The sequence below is a fragment of the Leucoraja erinacea genome, chromosome 4 (genome assembly GCF_028641065.1).
Source record: "Leucoraja erinacea ecotype New England chromosome 4, Leri_hhj_1, whole genome shotgun sequence".
Classification (NCBI taxonomy): domain Eukaryota; kingdom Metazoa; phylum Chordata; class Chondrichthyes; order Rajiformes; family Rajidae; genus Leucoraja; species Leucoraja erinaceus.
In genome coordinates, this window is record NC_073380.1 from 106,681,070 (window position 1) to 106,706,448 (window position 25,379).

Sequence of the window (25,379 nt, forward strand, 5' to 3'; positions counted from 1 at the left end):
ACCAATAATAGGCACAGCGTTACTGGGTTTCTTCCTCTGACCAGTGGACAATTTTGGCTTACCAACAGATCAATTTCCACTGTGATGGCACGAAAATCTTTGTTTACATCAGCCTGTAGCTGCATGACGTGCATCATTGAACAGACCTCAGCGTACAGCTGCTGCATTCTCCCAAGTAGGATCGAGACATCCATGTTAGAAAATGTCACCGGCGGCAGTTCAGCCAAGTAGTGAGAGACAAATCTGGGAATATTCTCCCCACACTCATTCATTACTTTAAGGCAACTCTTTATGTTGTTTGTCAATTCTTCCCTTCCCTCTCGTACCACCCCCTCCCCGGGTACTTTTCGTTGCAACCGCAAGAAATGCAACACCTGTCTCGTCACCTCCCCCCTCGACTCCATTCAAGGACCCAAGCAGTCGTTCCAGGTGCGACAAAGGTTCACCTGTATCTCCTCCAACCTCATCTACTGCATCCGCTGCTCTAGGTGTCAGCTGATTTACATCGGGGAGACTAAGCGGAGGTTGGGCGATCGTTTCGCCGAACACCTCCGCTCAGTCCGCAATAACCAACCTGACCTCCCGGTGGCTTAGCACTTCAACTCCCCCTCCCATTCCCAATCCGACCTCTCTGTCCTGGGTCTCCTCCATTGCCAGAGTGAGCAACAGCGGAAATTGGAGGAACAGCATCTCATATTCCGCCTGGGGACCTTGCGTCCGGATGGCATTAACATTGAATTCTCCCAATTTTGCTAGCCCTTGCTGTCTCCTCCCCTTCCTTAACCCTCGAGCTGTCTCCTCCCATCCCTGCCCTCGGGCTATCCTCTATCTTTAGGTACTTCCTTCTCCCCCCCCCCCCCCCCCCCCACAGAACAGTCTGAAGAAGGGTTTCGGCCCGAAACGTGACATATACCTATTTCCTTTGCTCCATAGATGCTGCTGCACCCGCTGAGTTTCTCCAGCATTTTTGTGTACCTTCTTCACCATCTTAGTTACCTGTGCTGCCATCTTCAGGGATAATTGGATATATACACCAAAGTCTCTTTGTTCCTCAATTCGAACCACATTCATTGATGACCATTTGTGGTGTAGAATAGCCACACTACCTGGCATCCTACCTCTGTCTATTCCCAAAAGGTCAGTTGTAGATTCCCCAGCCCCATGAAAGTTGTCATTGAGAGAATTGAGTTTCTCCAAGACCTTCGCTTTCCACCAATGTCTCTTGCCGTATAGTTCATAGTCAAAGTTCTCTTGGAGGTTGTCAAACTGAGCGGCGAGCTTTGTCCCCTGTCTCAAGGGCCAGGCCCGACAATTGTACGAGCTAATTCAAGTTCATTCTCCCGAGTTTGAGTGCCCCTGATTCGAACAGCAGGAGATTTACGGGTAATAGCCCCCAGGGCACTCGCGGCTCTTGTGGACATTTTCAACATGTTGAAAACCCTTCACGGCTCGTTCAAGAGCTTACCATATTTCCCGAGTTCTGGCCAGAGCTTACGAGCCGTACAGACGTCCCAACCTCCTTGCATTCCCTCCTCCCTTTTTGAACTGTTCTCCCCCCCCAGTGTCAGTCTTTTCACAGGTAACCTCACGGCCAAGTTTTCATTCGATAGACAGATAAAGTTCTGCACCCGCTAGATCCGGTGAAAACTTGTGTACCTTCACAAGTTGTTAGTGTTTCTGTGCATCTTGATGGGCAACAGCCTCCGCTGTGTAGTGGGGCAGCGTTCAAACAGAACTTTCTTCGAGGTGGACAATATCCACTCACCAACAGATCAATTTGTTTTGATGGCACGAAAAACGATCTACATCAGCCGTAGCTGCACGACTTAATCTTTACAGCAGAAAATTAAATAACTCTGTCCTCAACAATGACCTTACCGTCAACAGTCTTGTAGAAAATCTCAGGCTTCACTGTAGACCTGCCAAGACCAGGTGCAATGCCCGCCATCTTCGCCTGCCTGCTGCCCGTGGCCGATGCACCAGCTCCCCCGTTGCCTCTTGCCCGGCACCAAGCTCTACCACCCGCTGCCTGCTGCCCGGCTCCAAGCTCCGGGTCTTCACTGCTCCACGCTCCGGGTCTCCGCTGTTCCCAGCTCCAGGCTCCGCTGCCCGACTCCAAGCACCACTGTCCCCCCCCGGACCAGGTCGGGCTCGTCTAGAACCCCGGCTCCGGCTGCTCACTGCCCGCTGAAGTTGGTGCCCCTTCCACCGGGCCGGGACTGCGACTCTCTCCCGGCACTGCGCTGCCGTTAAGGACTAGGGTTTTCTTCCTGCAGCAACTTCGAGGTGACATTCGCCCGCTTCTCGCAGGGGTAAGTACGTTTTTCTCTCGGGCACTAAGGACGCGAGTCTGAATTTGCCGCCAGGCGCGAGAACGTGACCGTGATCAACCGTCGGCCATCTTCGGAGCGTGGCAATAAACTCACTTGAACTTGAACTTGAATACTGCATTGAAACTGGCCCTCCGAGTTGACGCCAACCATCGTTCACCCATTCACACTAGTTCTGTGTTACCTCACTTTCCCATTCGCTGCCTACTGTGTGAAGCACAATTTACTGAAGTCAATTAACCTACTGGAAGAAAGCTAAGGATTCCTCTCACTTTTGCAGCTATTCTGTGTGGGCCGAGAGATTTATCACTAGCGTGAGCTTCCAGCCTTCAGGAGGTACTACATTTAATCATCTGCACAGCCATTGGACTTTAAAGGGATATATCATGCAGATTTGCAGCAGGTGAAAGATAGTATGTGAGGAATTGCACACTCTTCTATCCTAAGATCTTTCTCAGTAAGTATGGACATGGAGTTTAGTTCCAACTTCCAAAGAGTGAAGATTTTTTGTGCTCATAAAAAACAAGCACTTTCAACTGCTGAAGAATAAAGGCATTATAGTTGTTTCTTGGGTCATGAGAATAACGTTGTTTTTATAATCAGATCACACCTGAAGATTTATTGGGTGCAAAAAACAGTTTCAAATGCCTGCATGATTCTTATCTTAAATGCCTTTCAATCCTTGCATTCATAGCAATCCTGCCAGAAACGTTTTGAACCCTACCTAGCTAACAACTGCTATGTATGAGAGAAGTGTTGTAAATGCGTACCTTGCAAAGAAAGGATTAAAGAAGAAATGTAGAAAATATTCAGCAGTTAGCAAAAAGGCCAAAATATTTGACTGCCGGCATAATATCTATTTTAACAGCAATGAGTATTGTCTGATGTACAAAAAGTCTCTGAAGTGTTTTGAGGGAAAAAAAAATCTAAAATAAACAGGAGATGGGAAGAGGAGCGGAACTACAGGGATGAAATTTCAGAACATATGGTTTAGGCAACTGAAGACATAAGCTTCCTACAGTGGAACAATGGAAGTGCAACATTCATAACATGGTGGCCGACTAGGAAAAGGGGAGATGCAGCGAGACCTGGGTGTCATGGTACACCAGTCATTGAAAGGTAGGCATGCAGGTGCAGCAGGCAGTGAAGAAAGCGAATGGTATGTTAGCTTTCATAGCAAAAGGATTTGAGTATAGGAGCAGGGAGGTTCTACTGCAGTTGTACAGGGTCTTGGTGAGACCACACCTGGAGTATTGCGTACAGTTTTGGTCTCCAAATCTGAGGAAGGACATTATTGCCATAGAGGGAGTGCAGAGAAGGTTCACCAGACTGATTCCTGGGATGTCAGGACTATCTTATGAAGAAAGACTGGATAGACTTGGTTTATACTCTCTAGAATTTAGGAGATTGAGAGGGGATCTTATAGAAACTTACAAAATTATTAAGGGGTTGGACAGGCTAGATGCAGGAAGATTGTTCCCGATGTTGGGGAAGTCCAGGACAAGGGGGTCACAGCTTAAGGATAAGGGGAAAATCCTTTAAAACCGAGATGAGAAGAACCTTTTTCACACAGAGAGTGGTGAATCTCTGGAACTCTCTGCCGCAGAGGGTAGTCGAGGCCAGTTCATTGGCTATATTTAAGAGGGAGTTAGATGTGGCCCTTGTGGCTAAGGGGTTCAGAGGGTATAGAGAGAAGGCAGGTACGGGATACTGAGTTGGATGATCAGCCATGATCATTTTGAATGGCGGTGCAGGCTCGAAGGGCCGAATGGCCTACTCCTGCACCTAATTTCTATGTTTCTATAAGAAACTAGGAGAGCAAAATTCCTCTTAAAAGTATATTCACATCATCGTTAGAATCTTCACATTAACGTTTTGCATGAGGTTACTTCAAAAGTTAGAAGCAAAGATCTTGTTTTAATTGGCAGGAAAATTAATAAGTAGTAAAAGCAATTAATGTGTATAAGAGCACAGAGTCACAGGATCATATTATTAATAGTCAAGAGAGTTTGATTGTCATGTGTCCCAGATAAGACAATGAAATTCTAGCTTGCTGCAGCACAATAGAATATGTAAACATGATACAGAACAGGAGATAAAAGTTCCATAGACCATAGACCATATATGTCCACAATAAATAAACAGATAAAGTGCAACAGACTGTTATTGTTCAGAGTTTGTTTGATGTCATATTTAATAGCCTGATGGCGGTGGAGAAGAAACTGTTCCTGAACCTGGATGTTCCAGATTTCAAGCTCCTGTACCTTCTTCCCGATAACAACGGAGCGATGAGTGTGTGGTCAGGATGGTGTGGGTCTTTGATGATGCTGGCTGCCTTTTTGAGGCAGAGACTGCAATAGATCCCTTCGATGGTGGGGAGGTCAGAGCCAATGATGGACTGGGCAGTGGTCACAACTCTCTACAGTCTTTTCCGCTCCTTGACATTCTTGTTTTAGCCAGTCAGCATGCTCTCTACTATGCACCTGTAGAAGTTCGAGAGAGTCCTCCTTGACATACCGACTCTCCGTAATCTTCTCAGGAAGTGGAGGCGCTGATGCGGCCTTTGACCCAACTTGCCAAATCAAACTAGTCTACTTGCCTGTGCATATCCCTCCAAACCTTTCCTGTCCATGTATCTATCAAAAATGTATTTTAAATGTAGTGATGGTACCTGCCTCAACCACTTCCTCTGACGGCTCGTTCCTTGTAGGCGACATGTTCGATGTGAATAAGTTGCCCCTCAGGACCCTTTTAAATCTAGTCAGTCACTCTAATCTTAAACCTATGCTCTCTAATTTTAGATGCCCCTATCCTGGGGAAAAGGCTGGCTATTCACCTTATCTATGCGCCTCATGGTTTTATGTGCCTCCATAAGGCCATCACTCATCCTCCTATACTTCAGGTAAAAAAAGACCCAGTCTCTCCTTACAACTCAAACCCACCAGACTTGGTAAACATCATCTTAAATCTTTTATTGCACTCTTTTCAGTTTAATGACATCTTTCATCTGGCAGGGCAATCAGAACCATCTGCAGTACTCCAAATATTGTCAAGCCATTGTACAGCTGTAACCCAATGGTCCATTAATACACTGCCTGATGAAGGCAAGTGTGGCAAACGCCTTCTTCACTATCCACCTGCGTCACCAACTCATGGAACTCCATACCTATACTTCTAGGTCTCTCGGTTCTATAGCTCCCCCAAAGTGCCTGCCATTTACTGTGCCATGTAACGTCCATCAATGCCTCCACATCGTTACAAGCTTGAGGAGATTTGGCACGTTGGTGAACACTCTCTTGAAATTCTACAGGTTTATTGACTGGTTGCATCAAGGTCTGCTTCGTCAACGAACGCTTAGGAATGGTTGAGATTGCAAACATGGTGAACACTGCTTGGTCTATCATGAGTTCTGACCTCCCCTCCATCAAAGGGATCTCTACAAAGAGCCAGCAACATTAAAGACCCACACCATCCTGGCTACCCTCTCATTTAACTATTGCCATCGGGAAGAGGTATAGGACTCTGAAAACGTCCAGGTTCAGGAACAATAGATAATAGAGAATAGACAATAGATAATAGGTGCAGGAGTAGGCCATTCGGCCCTTCGAGCTAGCACCGCCATTCAATGTGATCATGGCTGATCATCCCCAATCAGTACCCCGTTCCTGCCTTCTCCCCATATCCCCTGACTCCGCTATCTTTAAGAGCCCTATCTAGCTCTCTCTTGAAAGAACAGATCCTTCCAACAACCATCAGGCTATTGCACACTATGAACTCCATCTAAACTCTGAGCTGCAAACTGCCTTGGTTGTATGAGGGACTTTGAGTTTTGATTTGTTTTTGCACTATATTGTTTATTTTTACTTATTAAACTTTTATTGTTTGGTTATTATATTATCCATTGAGTATTGTGCTTACAAACCCGTTGAGCTGCTGCAAATAAGAGTGTCATTTTCCGTTTTGGTACATAACTTTGTACCCCATTTGCTACAAGATTTCAGTCTGAAAATAAACCTCTACCACCATCCTACCTTCAAGCCAATTTTGTATCCAATTAGCTAATTTGCTTTGGATCCCATGTGATCTAACCTTCCAGACCAGCCCACCATGAGGTACCTTGTCAACGGCTTTACTGAAGTCCATGGAGCCAATGTGTTCTGCACTCAAATGTAAACATGCCATTTGTTAGTGAATCTTATAACCATATAACCATATAACAATTACAGCACGGAAACAGGCCATCTCAGCCCTACAAGTCCGTGCCGAACAACTTTTTTCCCCTTAGTCCCACATACCATAACCCTCCATTCCCTTCTCACCCATATGCCTATCCAATTTATTTTTAAATGATACCAACGAACCTGCCTCCACCACTTCCACTGGCAGCTCATTCCACACCGCTACCACTCTCTGAGTAAAGAAATCTTCTTCCTCTTCTTGCATTTGCGGCAGCAGAAGTCCACAGCAGGGTGATGCAATCCGGTTTGACATCCGTAGGTGCACGCCCTAAATAGAGCGCATGCTCCGGGAAGGCACCAAGCTGTGGCGCTGCTGCAGTCTCTGTTTTCTGTCGTTCACCTGACTGAGGTCGATTGACAGGGCTCATCATGGGGGAGGTCGACAAGATGAGCCCCTTAGTGAATCTGAAATAGCGGATCTCAAGTTTGCAGTAGAAATGTAACCTCCATTCATACAACCATTAACTCTCTGAAATTTGGAAAAATCATTATCCATCATCAGGCTGGAACTCTCCATTGCATTGGAATGACTGTGCAACAAAATAATACAAAATGTAAAGATAAATGGGAAGGCTAAAGAAAGAAGAATCCTTCTTTTGATTAATAAGAGGAGGGATGTGGTGTTATTATGCTATGTTATTACATTTTTCTTTCATGGGAAAGGACGTTTTTGGTAGTGGTGGAGGAACCGATCAAATGGGTTTTATGCTGGATGGTGCTAAGCTTTGTCACTGCATAATTCTCTTTAAAAGTGAGCATAGTTCCCTTGATGCCCATTACCTTGGATGAAGCAGTAACGTGAGAAATCATTGTTTATGTTGTGTTCAGAGTGAATCTGTGTAATTAATCACAAACATAGGCGTGAAAACATTTGGCGTTAGGTGACCACAACAGAAAATATTGACAGCATTAAATACGATTCTAACAAGATTTCCCTTCACAATCCCAGGGATTAGTTAGGAGAAAAGCCTGGCGAGACTGCAGTTACTTTCATTAAAGACTGCAGGCTGAAGGGAGACCATTTAAATGTATAAAATAATGAGGCCCAGACAAATGTATTTTCCTTTGCAGCAAACTTGAGGTACAGTAAATGAAAGAAGGACTACAATGATCTGGAGCTCATTGCTTGAAATAATGCTTGGTGCAAGGACCCACATCACATTTTTAAAACATCTGAATGATCCCCAGAAATTTGTGAGGCGATGTTATTTGAGGCAATTAACTATCTTTTATTTATTTTTCGGAGGTGGATTCAGTGAGTGATGACATCCTTATGATGATATGGCATTGAATGAGTTCCTTTATTCTATCAAGCCTATGCAAACTCCCAGGGGGTGAATTCTTTTCATTGCCCTTTCGTCATTTCTTGTTGCTATTATTCTCTATCACACATACTCATCAAATCTCCTTTGATTCCTTTATGACTATAAGCAGCATTAGGTGTTAAGTTACATTAGCTAAATAACCTACCAACGTCTGTCTCTTCAATATGAAGGAGGAAACCAGAGTAGCTGAGGGAAAGCAATAGGTTAATTAAATGATGCAGATTTTGCAGACAGCATTTGAAGTCAGAATCAATGCAATTATCCCAGGAGTTGTGAGGCACATGTACTTGCTGTTGCATCATTGAACTTTTGGAAGAGGGTGGTGAGTTGTCTTCTTGAAACTCTGCAATATGTTTGGTGAAGATACTTCCACCATATTGTTGGATTGCCCATTTCAGAATTCCAACTCAGCAATAGTGGGCAGCTCAGAGGGAAACCTGCAGATGGTGGTGATCCATGTGCCTGAAGCCCTTGTCCTCCTTGGTGGTAGAGTGCGAGGTGCTATCAGAGTAGCTTCAATGATTATCAGTGATTACATGCAATGCCCTTCATTGATGGTAAATGCTGTAAATGTGGATGGAATGGAGGAAAAGGACGTTTTTGGTAGTGGTGGAGGAACCGATCAAGTTGGTTATATGCTGGATGGTGCTAAGCTTTGTTGGTGTTGTTTGAACTGCACTCATCGTACTTGTGGAATGTATTCGTCACACTCCTGACTTGTGCCTTCCTGGCAATCGTGATCTTGATTTGTGTGTTGTACACCATGGGAAACAGGCACGAGTCACCACAGGATACTGACCTGTGCTTGTACTTTTATATATATGTGGTCCAGTTGATTTTCTGATCAGTGGCGACTTCGCTAAGATTCTGACAGTGCGCTACTCAGCTATGGTAACGTTATTGAATATCAAAGAAATCTATTTAGTGTATTAGTATCTGTATGACCATAAAATGGGCCGAATGGTACCTATTTATGATATAAATTTTCATGGCGGCTCATTAGCAAACATAATAAAAAGCTCAGTGAAGGCACTTCATTTCCCTTCATTTTCTCCTTTTGAGATGTACTTGGTTTAACTCGACTCTGTTGCAACAATTCGTTGCAGGGTGATGAATGTCAACTCCACTTTGTTGACCTGAGGCTTAGCTTGACTTTTGGAGAACGGGAATATCTCTATTTGAAAACATATCATTTTGGAGTGGAATCACATCACGTTATTGACAGGTGAGTGTTTTTGCGCTTTGAGAAAGGTCATCTCAACTGTAGAACCTTGCCCAGGAACTCATTATTTGTTCTTAAATAGATGTTAAAACAATTACCTTATACCCACTAAGCTTTTCTAGATTCTAGAGCTGACAGTGAGAAATGGAAATTGAAAATCTGCTGAAATTATAGTTTATTGTTGTTTCATCATTCTGACCTGTTAGTGACTTCTGTATGTAAACTTGTGTCAGAGAACCTTTGCGTACAGTTTTGGTCTCCAAATCTGAGGAAGGACATTATTGCCATAGAGGGAGTGCAGAGACGGTTCACCAGACTGATTCCTGGGATGTCAGGACTGTCTTATGAAGAAAGACTGGATAGACTTGGTTTATACTCTAGAATTTAGGAGATTGAGAGGGGATCTTATAGAAACTTACAAAATTCTTAAGGGGTTGGACAGGCTAGATGCAGGAAGATTGCTCCCGATGTTGGGGAAGTCCAGGACAAGGGGTCACAGCTTAAGGATAAGGGGGAAATCCTTTAAAACCGAGATGAGAAGAACTTTTTTCACACAGAGAGTGGTGAATCTGTGGAACTCTCTGCCGCAGAGGGTAGTCGAGGCCAGTTCATTGGCTATATTTAAGAGGGAGTTAGATGTGGCCCTTGTGGCTAAGGGGATCAGAGGGTATGGAGAGAAGGCAGGTACGGGATACTGAGTTAGATGATCAGCCATGATCATATTGAATGGCGGTGCAGGCTCGAAGGGCCGAATGGCCTACTCCTGCACCTAATTTCTATGTTTCTATGTTTCTATGTTTTATACATATCTAAAGTGGTGGAGACATTCCCCTTGTAATTATATCACTCTTGTACTTCCGGTGGCGCTGGTGCCAGCAGCCTCCACCTACAGCCCGGTATCTTTTTGTTTTTTTGCTTATTTAGTTATGTAAAAGTGTATTTTTTTGTGTTTTTTTGTGTTTTTATGTGGGGGAAGAGGGCACGGTGCGGGGGATACCGTCCTTCAGCCACTTCCTGGTGAGGATGCGACTATTATTCGAGTCGCGTCCTCGCCCCCCCCCCCCCCCCCACAGCGGCCTACCTACCTGGATTGGCGCGGCCTTTCCTGCCGGGATCGACCGGAGCTCCAGCAGCGGCGGGACAGCGCTGGAACATCGCGGGGCTGGCGATGCCTTACCGGGGGTCGCCGTCTGGAGCCCGGAGTGCTGGACCTGCTGCACCAACATCAAGGAGCTGCGGTTTGCAGAGCTCCCAACGCGGGCGGCGCTGATGGACAGCGCGGGGTCCTGTGACTCTGCCCAGCTCGGCCTGTGGACTCAGGAGCTGCAGACTCCGGCTGCAGGAGGCGGCTGATCAGGAGGTCCGGGCCGCTGAGGAGGAAGATGCTCACCGTCGGGGTTCGGCGTCGGCGTTCCACCAGCCCGGCGTGAGGGCCTGAACATCGGGCCACCCGGGGCGGCGACTGCAGGTGCTCGGAAGGCCCCGACTACGGATGAACACGGAGGGGAGGCTGGCTGGACTATGGTGCCGTCCTCACCTTGGTGCCATTTATGTTATGTTGTGTTGTGGACTTTTTGTGTTTGTGCTTTTGTTAAATTTTTAATTCAATTTCAATTTTATTTATTTTTTTTAATATGTTTTATTATTTATTTATTATTTATTTTAATTATTTTTCTTGTGATTTTTTTTAACGATACTGCTGTACGGGAAATTCATTTCGTTGTCTCAAAGTGAGGCAACGACAATAAAATTTGAATACAAGAATACAAGAATACAAGATCACATTTTTGCAGTAGTATTTTGCACTGATGTCTTTTTCGCAATATTATTTATTTTTACTGCTGCAGAATTTTACGTGCAATTTTTAATGTATAATTTAAATTGTAGTGTGTTTGTGAATGTCTGAGCCCATGTGCCTGTGATGCTACTGCAAGCAAGATTTTCATAGTTCCTGTACCTCACCATATGTGTGCATATGCCAATAAACTCAATTTGACATGCCTTGACTTGACATGTCTGGAGCTCGTCTTCATTTCACAGATACTCTCACCATTTATACATTTAATTGACTGTGATTTTCATCAAAAATACACTCCCAAGATGTGAAATATTTGGGCATTTACTAATGTTATTAAAAGGGGGAATGCTCACAATATAATGTAAAGTCATTATAAAATATCACTGATGAAAGATTCTAAGCCAGGCCTGAGGATGAAATGAAGCAGTTCTAAATAATACGTGTTTCAGAAGTGCTTTGGAAATGCAAATGCCATATTTTTTTCTTTTAACACATTCCAATGCAAATAGTAATACATTTCTCTAAAGGAACACCCATTGAGTTCTGCACAAGGGCCCCTTTGCTGGTTTCCAGCTATTTCTCAACACTATGTACATGCAATGAATTCAGAGTTTGATGCTCTGTTTCTTTTCTTTGACTATGTTTATACAATAATAGATAGCTGACCTTCTCTTTCAAGTTCCTTCCTTTGAAGCTTGAATCTTCCACTTGAACAGTGGAAAAGGATGAAACAGCATTTAAAAAATAAACAACTAAAATCATTTAAATAGGGGCTGGTCAGTCGAGGTTAGAAAATAATACGAGAGGTCAAACTCATATTTTAGTCATTGGAGCTTAATTTCACAAGGAAAGCAAAATGGGCATGCACCCCAATATTGCATATTCACCAATGATAGGTTTCCACTTGCCCAACAATTTGTAAAACCAGATGTTTTAATGCAGTATTTTAATAATTGTGGGTAGATTTGGACTTTGGGATTGTGGGGCTTAAAAGCTGGAATTTACAGAAGATGTTGCTGGAATTCTTGCAAGGAACCTTCCCACTCTAAGGTATCAATTTGTCATAAGAGTCATGGAAACTTCGGAAAGGGGTTAAGCACCTGGAATTCGTTTCCTTCCTGAATTTCACCTCAATGGAATTAGAATGAGTGGCTATTGACAGACAGAACATTACTTGTATTGTGTTTTTTTTAATATAATGTATGATGCTTTTGCAAGTGATATACTAAGATTTTATATGTGCTTTATGATATTATTTTAATATGCAATGCATTTTTATGTAATGTTGCCCCTTATCTGGACCTCGAGTCCGTAATAAAGTATTATTATTATTATTATTAATTACTAAACCAGACAAAGGTTTAAAACAGTGAGCTACCATGCAGCAGCCGGAGAATGCCAGGAATTGCATGAGGTGATTTCCAGCCAAACCAGAAGTATCTGCAGCAAAGAACTGGATTAATTCACCTCATCAGTCACTACTTTGGTCAGTGTCATGTTGACTATGGGGGTTGCTATTGAAGTTGGGCCAGATTCAAAGGCATGTCAGAAAAGCAGGAGAAAAAGAAGTTAAGTGCCCATACACCCACCTACAAATATTGAAATGTTTTATCTGCATATCTTTCAGTAAGAACTTGCAAATGTCTACCTTTGAAAAATTATATGTATATTGTTGACAAATATTTTTGTTAAACTTCCAACTCTGCTTGAAAAGCAAACCTGCAAAAGCAACCTACTGAAGAAGCGTCTGGACCCGAAACGTCACCCATTCCGTCTCTCCAGAGATGCAGCCTGTCCCACAGAGTTACTCCAGCTTTTTGTATCTATCTTCGGTTTAAACCAGCATCTGCAATTCATTCCTACGATAAACACATTGAGTTGACACCCCTTGTTAATAACAGATGATAGAGCTGTTCTTATCACGGCATAAAGATAGTTGGACTTGATTATGTTACATGCTGTGAGAGCATTATCTTTTTTAAAGAAAATAAATGGCTAAACTCAGATTTATGAGAGCAGGAACTGCCCATTTAAAAACAGTGGTGGCAGTATCATACCTCATAATTAAGTTTGCCAATGACATGCTCTTTAAAAAGCAAATGGGAAGTTAAAAATATGTAGCCAGTAAGTTAAGTGGTCACGTGTGAAAGACACATTTTATTTCTCTTCATAAATACTCAATGCACATTTGGAAAATGATAGGAGGATTTGCTATGACAAAGGAAGGAGAATGAAAATGGATCATTTATCATGCTACTCTAAGTAGCATAAGAATGTCCCCCTTGCCCTATGACTCCAACTCTTTCATACTGGAATATTCAGAGCACTACTTCCCTGACTGCCAGGTTTAGTTTAGTTTAGTTTAGAGATACAGCGCGGAAACAGGCCCTTCAGCAACCCTGGTCCACGCCGACAAACGATATCCGCACATTAACATTACCCGTCACTCACTAGGGACAAATTTTACATTTACCAAGTCAATTAACCTACAAACCTGAGGTAGACAAAAGTGCTGGAGAAACTCAGCGGGTGCAGCAGCATCTATGGAGCGAAGGGAATAGGCAACGTTTCGGGCCAAAACCTTTCTTTAGACTGATGTAGGTTGGGGGGGGGTTAGAAGAAAGGAGAAAGGAAGAGGAGGAGCCAGAGGGCTGAGGGAGAGCTGGGAAGGGGAGGAGACAATAAGGGCTACCGGAAATTGGAGAAGTCAATGTTTATGCCGCGGGGGTCCCAGCATCATATGGGAGGGTTGGTCACCAACGCAATATTCCACCTCTCCATCAATTCCAATATTGCTCGTCAGTGGGGGGGGGCTTTCTGTTGCGCTAGTATGGGTGTTGCGGGCCAAAGGTACTGGTTTCCAGAGGGCTAGTATAGACATTGTGGGCTGAATGGATTCTTGGGCTGGCATCCAACTGTTGCAATGATTTTAAATGCCAAGCCAAGGCAAACAATTGGGCTGCAGCCACCTGACAACCAAAATTCATTTTGTGAACACAAACTTTTTAAAAAGGCGAGGCAAACAATTGGGCTGCAGCCTCTTCACAGCCACATCGAGGGGACTCACCGAGGAGTATACATGCGTTCTGTGTCATTTGCAGCTCAGAGAGCCATGAACCTCTCACTTCCTTGGTCTGGCAGAGACTGAGTGAGGCACTACACTTCTGGGTTTTATAGTCCCTCCCCCTGTCGCCAGCGGGGACAGCAGAGAGAATGGGGATTTAAAAAAACCCATTAACATCTCTCTGATTTTTCAGCGATGGGAAAAATCCTCCAATCCCGGAAAGAGGAGGGGGGCTCTGAGCAAGGTGGCCAAAAATGATAGCCGTAGGTGACGGCGTTCTCTAGGAAATCACAGCACAGCGAGCCAAAAGCGGTCAAGATCAGACTTTTGGTAATATAGATAATAATAATTCCGGAAGTGGCGGTGCTGTGAAACGGCTGCGGCTCGCCTGCAGCCTGTCTGTTTTTACTTTTTTGTGGGTTTTTTTGTCTTGTTCAGTTAAACATTTGGTTATTAGGTTGTGTTATGTGTGGGGGGTGGGGGGTGAAGCAGGGCTTTCTGTCTCTCCCTTCGGGGGAATGCGACTTTCTTGTCGTATCCCCCTTCTCTTCCCCCGTCTGAGCTGAGACCTAATGCGGAGCTGGCGGCCTCCAACCTGTGACCGACCTCGAGGATCCGAAGGTAGAGCCAGCCAGGACTCACGAACGCGAGGCTGGCCGTCTTTGAGCTGCGGCGGCGTTTGGGCAGCGGCACGACTCAGCGCTATGTTGAGGGCGGACAGCGCGGGGCTGGAAGGCGCTCCCGCGGGGGGCGGCCCGGTTCCCGGCTGGAAGGCTCTCCCGTGAGGGCGGCCTGGTGCGGGGCTAAGACGCTCCCGTGTGGGCGGCCCGGTGCGGGGTGGAGACGGTGCTCCGGTGGCTGAGGCGGCGTTCTGGCGGCGGTGACCTGAATCCGGGGCTCGGCCGCGGGCCAGTGGATGACATCGTCGGGAGCTCGCGGGTCACAGGTTGATGCCTGTTTTCCGGAGCTCCCGTGGCAACAGCTGCGTCCGCTGGACTGGAGGGCGGCAGCTTCGACCACCCCAGGGCCGCGGAGCTTGAACCGCGGGACTGACTTACCATCGCCCGGTAGGGTATCGCCTCAGCGCAGAGGGAGAAGAGGAGGGAAGAGACAGCAACCCTAAGACTTTTGCCTCCATCACAGTGAGGAGATGCTTGGTGAACTCACTGTGGTGGATGTTAATTTGTGTTTATTGTGTGTTGTTATTATTACATGTATGGCTGCAGGCAACGACATTTCGTTCAGACCGAAAGGTCTGAATGACAAATAAAGGATTCAATTCAATTCAATTCAATAATAATAATAACAATAACAATAACAATAATAATAATAATAATAATAATAATAATAATAATAATAATACATTTTATTTATGGACGCCTTTCAGGACTCTCACGGGCACCTTACAGATTAAAACAAGCAAATTCAGATTCAGATTCAGATTCAGATTCAATTTTAATTGTCATTGTCAGTGTACAGTACAGAGACAACGAAATGCATTCGTATAAACGAAATGACAAACGTATAAACGAATGAAACCAAAAAGAAGTAGTAGGGACATCAACAGTACACAATTCAAAGAGAGAGCAGCGGCAGCTAATCACGCCAGCGTTCACTCTCACTTCCGGCAGCCATCTTGAAAACAGAACAATCAAAACACATTTTTGCAGGTAATCCTTCTGTTTTCTTCCCGTCCCCATGAAATTGGGTGCATCTTCCTTTTTCAATTTGTCTATTTTTTCTCTTCTATCTCCAGCTGTAGGTTTTAAAGCTAATGCTATCTCGACAACACTGGTCTGAACTTATCACAGACATTTCCTCTACTTTCCGCCTGAAGAAGGGTTCCCACCTGAAATGTCACCTATTCGTTTTTGTCCAGAGATGCTGCCTGACCCGTTGAGTTAAACCAGCATTTCACGTCTATCTTTGATGCTGCTTCACTGTTCAGTAATGTTGCCTGATCGTCTGAGCGCTCCCAGCCTTTCCTGTTTTTGTTTCGGAAGTCCTACATCAGCAGCATTTTGTTCCACCAGGAAAAGCTGAGTAACTGGAAGTGAACAGCATCCGGCCCCTCTCTTCCCACAGCAGTGCCCTACTGCTGAACTCAATAGTGAGTCTATCTGCAGAGTGTAAAGTCAGAAGCATTGGCATCAGACCTCAGACTTGCCTCAGACTTGCAGGATATAACATGCATTTGCACACATCCACCAGATGGTGTCTGTGCTAAATTTGCACACATCCACCAGTCTGGTGTCAACTACTGCAGGCTGCTGATCACAACAGAGGCTGACTGTTCCTATTCATGCCAGGGGCAACATCTGGACACCACTCACAATGATCTATTGTGCAGGAAGGAAGTGCAAGATGCTGGCTTACACCAAAGAAAGACACAAAATGCTGGAGTAACTCAGTGTAGTTACTCCAGCAATTTGTGTCACAGTGATTAATTCGTTGGTGATCCATGGCAATGTATTGTGGGTGCTTTAAGCCAGACATCACAAGCACCACAGGAATAGTCAAGGATCGCATGTGAATGGGGCAGAGTGGTGCTTACAAATGAACACTACATGCCCAAAGAGTCCACAGGGAAACATGCTCTTGCCCTAACCTTGTGGAGCCACAATATCTCTGTAGGCTGTGGGATCACAGTTGCACGGAGGTTGGAGTTGTTGACTTACAGCGCCAGAGACCCGGGTTCGATCCTGACCACGGGTGCTGGCTGTATGGAGTTTGTACAGGTTCCCCGTGACCATACGGGTTTTCTCCAGATGCTCCGGTTTCCTCCCACACTCCAAATACGTGCAGGTTTGTAAGTTAATTGGCTTCTATCAATTGCCTCCAGGATAGTGCTAGTGTACAGGTGATTGTTGGTCAGTGCAGACTCGGTGGGCCGAAGGGCCTGTTTGTGCACTGTATCTCTAAATTCTAACGGCTTAGATTTTGCTAAAGTGTTCTCACAGAGATGAGGAGGCAAATTTCTCATCAGATTCATGTACCTGGGCTGTGAGTTCAAGCTCACAGTCACCCTAGGCTTCCTAGCCTGGGGATCACTCCAGGTTGATACATTTGATCTGACACCAAGTCAGTGTACGGATTTTGTAGCATCTCCAACTTTTCCAAACTTCAAGCAGTGATGCTCTTCACACACAAGGAACTTCACACGTGCCTTCAAAACCCCAGATCTTTTCATGGATCACAAGAGCTCCTGATCATATAATGTTCAAGTTATGTTTAATAATTAGAAGAATGTTCTCTTAATTAATTCCAGTTAATTCCTTCATTCTTGGGAGGTCCGCTTTGGCCAGTGAGGCAGAGATTATCTCCCCTTCCCTTGGTGTCATTCCAATCTGGATTTTATGAACTCCTGCTGAGATAAAACAAAAAATGCTGGAACGACACAGGGGGAGAGAGTCAATATTTCATGATCTTCCACCAGAACTAGAAAAAAATGAATAGGAAACAGGCATAACAAATTGCGAGGGGATATTGAGTTGGGTGATCAGCCATGATCATATTGAATGGCGGTGCAGGCTCGAAGGGCCGAATGGCCTACTCCTGCACCTAATTTCTATGTTTCTATGTTTCTATGTTCATGATAGGGAGAAAACTTTAAATAAAATAATATTGGTATCAGCTGGAATGGATGGCAACGTATTTTTAATTGCAGCTAATTGCAGCTCATCTGTGTGGAGAAGATGTACAATTGGAAATACAGGAGAGAAACTGAAACAATACCAGAACTTGTGAGTTGCAGAAAACAACAGTTGCCTGTGCAGACACCTCCGTTTTTCTCTATTCACATTTACTGCAGCATGACTTGCCTGATTTGCACCATTCTTGTTTACTTCCGTTTCCAGCTACTGCAGCGTTCTGCATCCCAAAGACACAGTGTACCATTCAAGCTCCCCAGTTGCACCGTGTGAAACTGTACCCACTCCCTTAGATGTTGCTTTGATCTGTTTATCTGTCTGACAGGTCTGGAGAGGCCAATCGTCAGTATCATTGTCCAATTAGCTGAGTGTTTTGGCCACTTGTCAGCCTATTCCCCATATAAAACCCACGCATTCTAGCCGGAGGCAGGAGCCGCGGAGCATATTAAAATCATGTTTTAGTGCATTGTAGAAATATGCTTCCAATGTTTTTTGTTTGAAGTATTTTTAAGATAATGTAGGCCCTACACGAGAGATACGAGCAGGTGATTATTACGTTTGTTATTGCTTGTCCTCCAAAAACTGGGGGATAATAATGTAGGCCATCACCCAGCTCAAAATGTGGGGGGATATATCCCCCACCCCCCCCCCCCGGATCGACGCCAGTGCCTTCCACAGTACAGAAAAATTGGCAAAAAAACTTTTAAATGGAAACTTTTGGTTTGTAGTTGGAAAAAGGGACAAGGAATATTCATAACAATCAACAATTATTTCCTGATTTTGCAAAGTCATACAAATTATGTTTTGCTCAGGGAAAAAAATCAATTTTGAAAGTATGCGTTCTCCTTTTGATGTATATTTCATTTTGATTTGAATTTAGAATCATCAAAGCATGACATTAATAAAGGGGGTATATGTTTGTGGAAACATTACTTTTTTTAATGCAAGACTTTCGAGAAATCTACAATGCATCAGACATATACATTTGAATACACTGAGTCTCTTGCCCAGAGTAGGTGAATCGAGGACCAGAGGACAAATTTAAGGTGAAGGGGAAAAGATTTCATAGGAATCTGAGGGGTAACTTTTTTCACACAAAGGGTGGTGGGTGTATGGAACAAGCTGCCAGAGGAGATAGTTGAGGCTGGGACTATCCAACATTTAAGAAACAGTTAGACTGATACATGGATAGGAAAGGTTTGGAGGGATATGGACCAAAAGCAGGTAGTGTAGTTGGGACATGTTGGCGGGTGTGGGCAAGTTGGGCCAAAGGGCCTGTTTTCACACTGTAACATTCTATAACGACATTATACCTCCAAGTCAAGTCAAGTCAAGTCAAGTTTATTTGTCACATACACATACGAGATGTGCAGTGAAATGAAAGTGGCAATGCTCGCGGACTTTTGTGCAAAAGACAAACAACAAAACAACCAAACAAATTATAAACACAATCATAACACACATATTCTTTTACATAATAAATAATGGAAGGAAAAACGTTCTGTAGAGTTAGTCCCTGGTGAGATAGGCGGTTACAGTCCGAATTGCCTCTGGGAAGAAACTCCTTCTCAACCTCTCCGTTCTCACCGCATGGCAACGGAGGCGTTTGCCTGACCGTAGCAGCTGGAACAGTCCGTTGCAGGGGTGGAAGGGGTCTCCCATGATTTTGTTTGCTCTGGAGTTGCACCTCCTGTTGTATAGTTCCTGCAGGGGGGTGAGTGAAGTTCCCATAGTGCGTTCGGCCGAACGCACTACTCTCTGCAGAGCCTTCTTGTCCTTGGCAGAGCAATTCCCAAACCAGATGGTAATGTTCCCGGACAAGATGCTTTCCACCGCCGCTGCGTAGAAGCACTGGAGGATCCTCGGAGACACTCTGAATTTCCTCAATTGCCTGAGGTGGTAAAGGCGCTGCCTTGCCTTACTCACGAGTGCTGAGGCGTGTGATGTCCATGTCATATCCTCAGAGATGTGGACTCCCAGATATTTAAAACAGTTCACCCTATCCACAGGATCCCCATTTATCCTCAATGGAGTGTACGTCCTCGGATGATGTGCCCTCCTAAAGTCCACGATCAGCTCCTTCGTTTTTTTGATGTTCAAGAGGAGGCTGTTATCCTGGCACCAGAGTGCTAGATCAGCCACCTCCTCCCGGTAGGCCTTCTCATCGTTGGCTGAGATCAGGCCCACCACCACAGTGTCATCAGCAAACTTAATTATTGAATTGGAGCTGAACCTAGCCACACAGTCATGTGTGTACAGGGAGTACAATAGGGGGCTGAGGACGCAACCCTGGGGCGATCCTGTGCTCAGGGTGAGGGACTTTGATGTATTCCCTCACATCTTGACTACCAGGGGCCTGGCAGTGAGATGTGCCATGCATGAATGCTTCAAGATCAAGTGGTCAAATTTTATTGCACTATACTCAAGCATAGAAACATGGAAAATAGGTGCAGGAATAGGCCATTCGGCCATTCGAGCCAGCACCGCCATTCAATATGATCATGGCTGTTCATCTAAAATCAGTACCCCTTTCCTATTTTTTCCCCATATCTCTTGATTTCGCTAGCCCCAAGATCTAAATGTAACTCTCTCTTGAAAACATCCAGTGAATTGGCCTCCACTGCTTTCTGTGGCAGAGAATTCCACAGATTCACAACTCTCTGGGTGTAGAAAGTTTGTCCTCATCTCAGTCCTAAATGGCCTACCTCTTATTCTTAAACTGTGACCCCTGGTTCTGGACTCCCAAAACATCGGGAACATTTTTCCTGCAGACAGTAAGTGAAAATCTTGCAGGCAAACAGGATGTTTTCTCCAACAAACAAACCCCATTTGAAGTCCACTCTCTTCCACCGGTTCTACCCAGTGTTTGGTACCTGTTTCCAGCAGCGACTGGTTGTCCTCCAGGATGCACCGAGCTGCAGCCTGGTCCATGCCGGTCACCAGGGTGAATTTGTTGCAGAGACTCTCACGGCAGCGGCGTAATGCTTCCAATTGCCCAGGACTCTTGCACTGAGGCTGCTCAATGCAGCGAGTGACTCGCCAGCCCGGCAAACACTCGCCAGCCCCGGCTCCCCGTCCGCATCTGCCCCCGCCGCTGCTACTGCTTCCATCCCTCCCTCAGCCCCAGCTCTCCAACACCCACGACCAGGTTGCTCAGAGCACAGCAGCGCCTCGTCCAAAGCCGGAGACATTGAAACATGTCTAGACAAAACAGTGGGGGAGCTGCAGCCCCTCCCCGATCCCCCGATCCCCCGGTTCCGCGGCCCATGGGAGGAACAGACTAGGAGGGAGAGCGAGGAAGAAAGTTGATTGCCGTCTTGCTAGCTGTTGCAGGTTCAAGGATGACTGAGCCACTGGTACATACCTGAGACCCCCAGTGCCATCTGAGGTCAAGTCTAGACTGCTGGGAAAGAAGGCCTAGACAGCCAGTGCCTCTACCTACTGCTGTGTCACTGCTGAACCTGGTGTCTTCCCCAATGTTGCACTTGTTTCTTTCAGCATTCATTTTATTAATTTTATAGAAACATAGAAATTAGGTGTAGGAGTAGGCCATTCAGCCCTTTGAGCCTGCACCGCCATTCAATATGATCATGGCTGATCATCCAACTCAGTATCCCGTACCTGCCTTCTCTCCATACCCCCTGATCCCTTTAGCCACAAGGGCCACATCTAACTCCCTCTTAAATATAGCCAATGAACTGGCCTCGACTACCTTCTGTGGCAGAGAATTCCAGAGATTCATCACTCTCTGTGTGAAAAATGTGTTTCTCATAGCTTTTTCTATGTTTCTATGTTTGGTGTTCCCCGTAGCTTTGAGTGCTTCTTGCTTCATTTTTGAAATGCAGGAGATTGAAGAGATGGTCACAACTCTGCCTATCCCAATCAAGTCCAGTGACTGCATGGTTAATGGTGGATGCATTCTTGATCAAGGCCTATATTGACTGTGATTACATTTTAGCCTAAACTTTGCCATGGCGCTACTGATCACACCATCTTGTATTTAGGTGCATGGTATTTAGATGCTTTTTCAGCAATGCTTGCAGACGGTGGCTCAGCACTTCAAGTCCCCCTCCCATTCCAAATCTGACCTCTCTGTCCTGGGCCTCCTCCATGGCCAGAGTGAGCACCACCGGAAATTGGAGGAGAAGCCCCTCATATTCCGCTTGGGCAGTCTGCACCCTAGCGGCATAAACATTGAATTCTCCAATTTCTGGTAGCCCTTGCTGTCTCCTCCCCTTCTCAGCTCTCCCTCAGCCCTTCGGCTCCTCCTCTTCCTTTTTCCTTTCTTCGCCCCATCTCCCCCCCCCACCCCCCCCCCCCCACCCCCCCCCCCCTCCCCCCACCCTACATTAGTCTGAAGAAGGGTTTCGGCCCGAAACGTCGCCTATTTCCTTCGCTCCATAGATGCTGCTGCACCCGTTGAGTTTCTCCAGCACTTTTATCTACCTTCGATTTTCCAGCATCTGCAGTTCCTTAAACAAAGTGCTGGAGGAATTCCGTGGGTCAGGCAGCATCTGTGGAGGGAAATGGATAGATGGCGTTTCAGATCTGGACCTTTCTTCACACTGTGCAAATTGTTTACATTGGATTGAATCTTCCAGAACCTCGTATATTCCTTTTGATTGGAAGGCTGCCATTGAAGCAAGGGAGGTAGTAACACACTTCATTAGTCTGAAGAAGGGTTCAAGCGAGCTTACAACCCTTCCTCGGCTTGCTTGAAATATGGCCAGCGCGGAGAAGCAGCGCTGGTATCCCGTCAGTCCAGGCAGGGCTGTAGATAACCCGGTGAGACAGGCAGAGTTGAGCTGCATTTAGCGCTGGATTGAGCCGCCGAAGCCTCGCGCGTGTGTGCGCATGCGCGCGTGGCCGCCAAAAGAATTGTGTGCCCCGTCCCCTCCATGTTTTGATAGCGAGTTCTTGGTCTATAGGGTCTATTTCCATGCTTTCAATCAAAAAAGAAAGTAGACCAGTCTACAGAAGACACAAAACTAGGTTTAGTTTGAACGTGATCCAATAATACTACAAAGCAACATGGGCCAATAAAAATGATAGGACGACATTTTGCAGAGAGTCTATAATGTGGAGCAGTTATACAGTGTGCCAAATATAAAAATAATATTTGTTTTAAATTATAAAAGACCACAAAATGTTGGCATCCTGATGTATTTTGGTGTCCTTGTGTGAAGTTTGGGGCAGAAAACTATCAGGAAATCTCTGGGCGGTACCGCTATGGCAGCCTCGCCAACAGTATGTCTGTCCTTTCATCTTTTTTTGGTTATTTTTAGTATGTTTTAAAAGTTTGTGTTAATGTTCTCTGGTTTGTTTTATGTGGGGGGTGGGGGAGGGGGGGTCGTGGGGAAACTTTTTTCCAATGTCTTACCCTGCCGGAGATGCGATTTTATTTCAGGTCGTATCTCCGGTTGCTCTGCGGCCGAACATCATGGAATTGGAGGCCTTGCTCGGAACTGACTTTGAACCCCACTGTGGGGCATGGACTTACCATCCAAGCCAATTCCTTGCCTGGGATCGACGCTCCAACCGCGGCCTGCGGACTTTAACATCGGGAGCTCGCAGTCTTGGGTTGAGATCGAGTCGGGAGCTCCAAAGTCGCAGAAGGTTTTTGACCAGTCCCGACCCGGGGCCAGATCACCCGGCGCGGGGAGCTGACATTCCCCTAGTGCAGGAGCTTGATCGCCCCGACGCGGAGGGCCCAAACGCTACCGGCTACTGGTCAAGATCGTCCCGTCAACGGAAGGCTCGAGGCCCCCGACCGCGGGAGAACAATGAAGGGAAGAGATTTAACTTTTTTTTGCCTTCCATCACAGTGAGGAATGTGGAGGAGTCACTGTGGTGGATGTTTATGTTAAAATATATTTTGTGTGTTCTGTTGCTTTTTATTTGTATGACTCTTTGGCAAATCAAATGTCTAGTATGTTGCAAAACATGCTTGGCTAATAAAGAATGATTATGATGATTATGAAAGTAAATGAATGCTGTTCTTTATTACAGGAAGGTTGGAAGAGAATCAAGATAGCAAGCTTTGGGAACATCATCACTGGTGTGATGCATACAGTTCACATTTGGAATAGACTCGTATTCTAGGGAGAGTGGGTATGATTTATTTGCAATTTAAACAATTCTCGCAGACATTGCAGAGTGAATATCGGGAGGGGGTTTGTCCTGCTTGTTGAATCAAAAACTAGGCACCATAAATTTGAAATTCAGTCTCACCCTTTTTTAGCAAACTGTTGCAATAACTAGTCACATTAATTTCATTGTTATATTGCAATTTCAATGCCTCATAACTCTACTTGTTGACTCTTGGCAGACCAATTTCCTTCTGGGATCAATGAAGTCATATCATAAACACATACTACTACACGTTGTGAGATACTTATGAAACTGATTTCCAATGATTTCATGTTACAAAGTCTTCCATTTATTTAACGCTACCACTTGGAAAGCCATCATCAGGATTCTCCTCAATTTCCTCCTTGCAGTGGTCAATACGATGTTCCCAAATCACCATGTGATTCAGTCCACAAAGAAGCACAGTGGGCAAACTCTTCATTCAACAATAAGTCCAAAGAGATAAAAGATAAGCAGGAACTTAGCAGCATCAAAGACAGTACTATGTGGAATATGTTGGCCTTACTAAAACCTTCGACTCCTTGAATTAGCAAAGGTTTTAGAGCATCTTTCTCACATTTAGCTAACAGCAAGAATTAATCTCTATTGTTTGACTACAACATGGCAAACTCAAATTGTGATCTTAACCATGAAGTCCACAACAGAGCCCATCTCATTACAGTATGGTGTTAAGCAGTTATAGTACATCATCACTTCAAAACTATCTTCAATCTGGACGAGGGTTGGTCAAGATTATAAATAATGATCTCCTTTTCTTTTTTATTTTATTTTATTTTCTCTATTTTCTCTCTCAATTTTCTTCATTTACTCGTTTTCTTTCTTCACACACTATATATTTCACATCTTTCTATCCTTTACTATCTAACTTCTTTTTCTTATTCTCATCTTTTTTCAATGTAACAAAAAAAAAAGAAGTTGTACATAAAATGTATTATGAAAATATATATTAGGCACTTTGGTGCCATATGACTGTACTTACTTCTAATAAAATAAAATATAAAAAAAAATGAAAAAAAAATTATCCTCAATCTATCTCACTACAATTCAGCACATCATCCCCAATTAATTTCCTTGCAGAATAGAGGCAAACTGGCAGACAAATGGCAAACTCTTTTAACCTACATTGCCTTGGGCGGCGCAGTGTAACAGTGGTGGAGTTGTTGCCTTACAGAGCTAGAGACTAGGGTTCGATCCTGAGGTGCTGTATGGAGTTTGTACATTCTCCCTGTGACCGCATGGGTTTTCTCTGGGTGCTCCATTTCCTTCCACACTCCAAAGATATCCTTCATGTTCACGAGATTGATCCCTGGGGTGGCGGGACTGTCATATGAGGAAAGATTGAAAAGACTAGGCTTGTATTCACTGGAGTTTAGAAGGATGATGGGGAATCTTATAGAAACATATAAAATTATAGAAGGACTGGACAAGCTAGATGCAGGAAAAATGTTCCCAATGTTGGGCAAGTCCAGAACCAGGGGCCACACAGTCTTAGAATGAAGGGGAGGCCATTTAAGACTGAGGTGACAAAAAACGTTTTCACCCAGAGAGTTGTGAATTTATGGAATTCCCTGCCACAGAGGGCAGTGGAGGCCAAATCACTGG

General features: G+C 44.9%; 2 long non-coding RNA genes across 2 annotated transcripts; one reads left to right on the top strand and one right to left on the bottom strand.

The window, feature by feature from the left end:
- Positions 1-6,640: 6,640 nt before the first annotated feature.
- On the bottom strand, positions 6,641-12,147 carry LOC129696033 (uncharacterized). Its single transcript, XR_008723273.1, has 3 exons — positions 11,580-12,147; positions 7,349-7,403; positions 6,641-6,973 (listed from the first exon to the last, which is right to left on the bottom strand). It is a non-coding gene; the product is annotated as an uncharacterized LOC129696033 (long non-coding RNA).
- Positions 12,148-15,494: 3,347 nt separating this feature from the next.
- On the top strand, positions 15,495-24,730 carry LOC129696748 (uncharacterized). The gene is made up of 2 exons (XR_008723395.1): positions 15,495-15,647; positions 23,035-24,730. It is a non-coding gene; the product is annotated as an uncharacterized LOC129696748 (long non-coding RNA).
- The last annotated feature ends 649 nt before the right edge of the window (positions 24,731-25,379 follow it).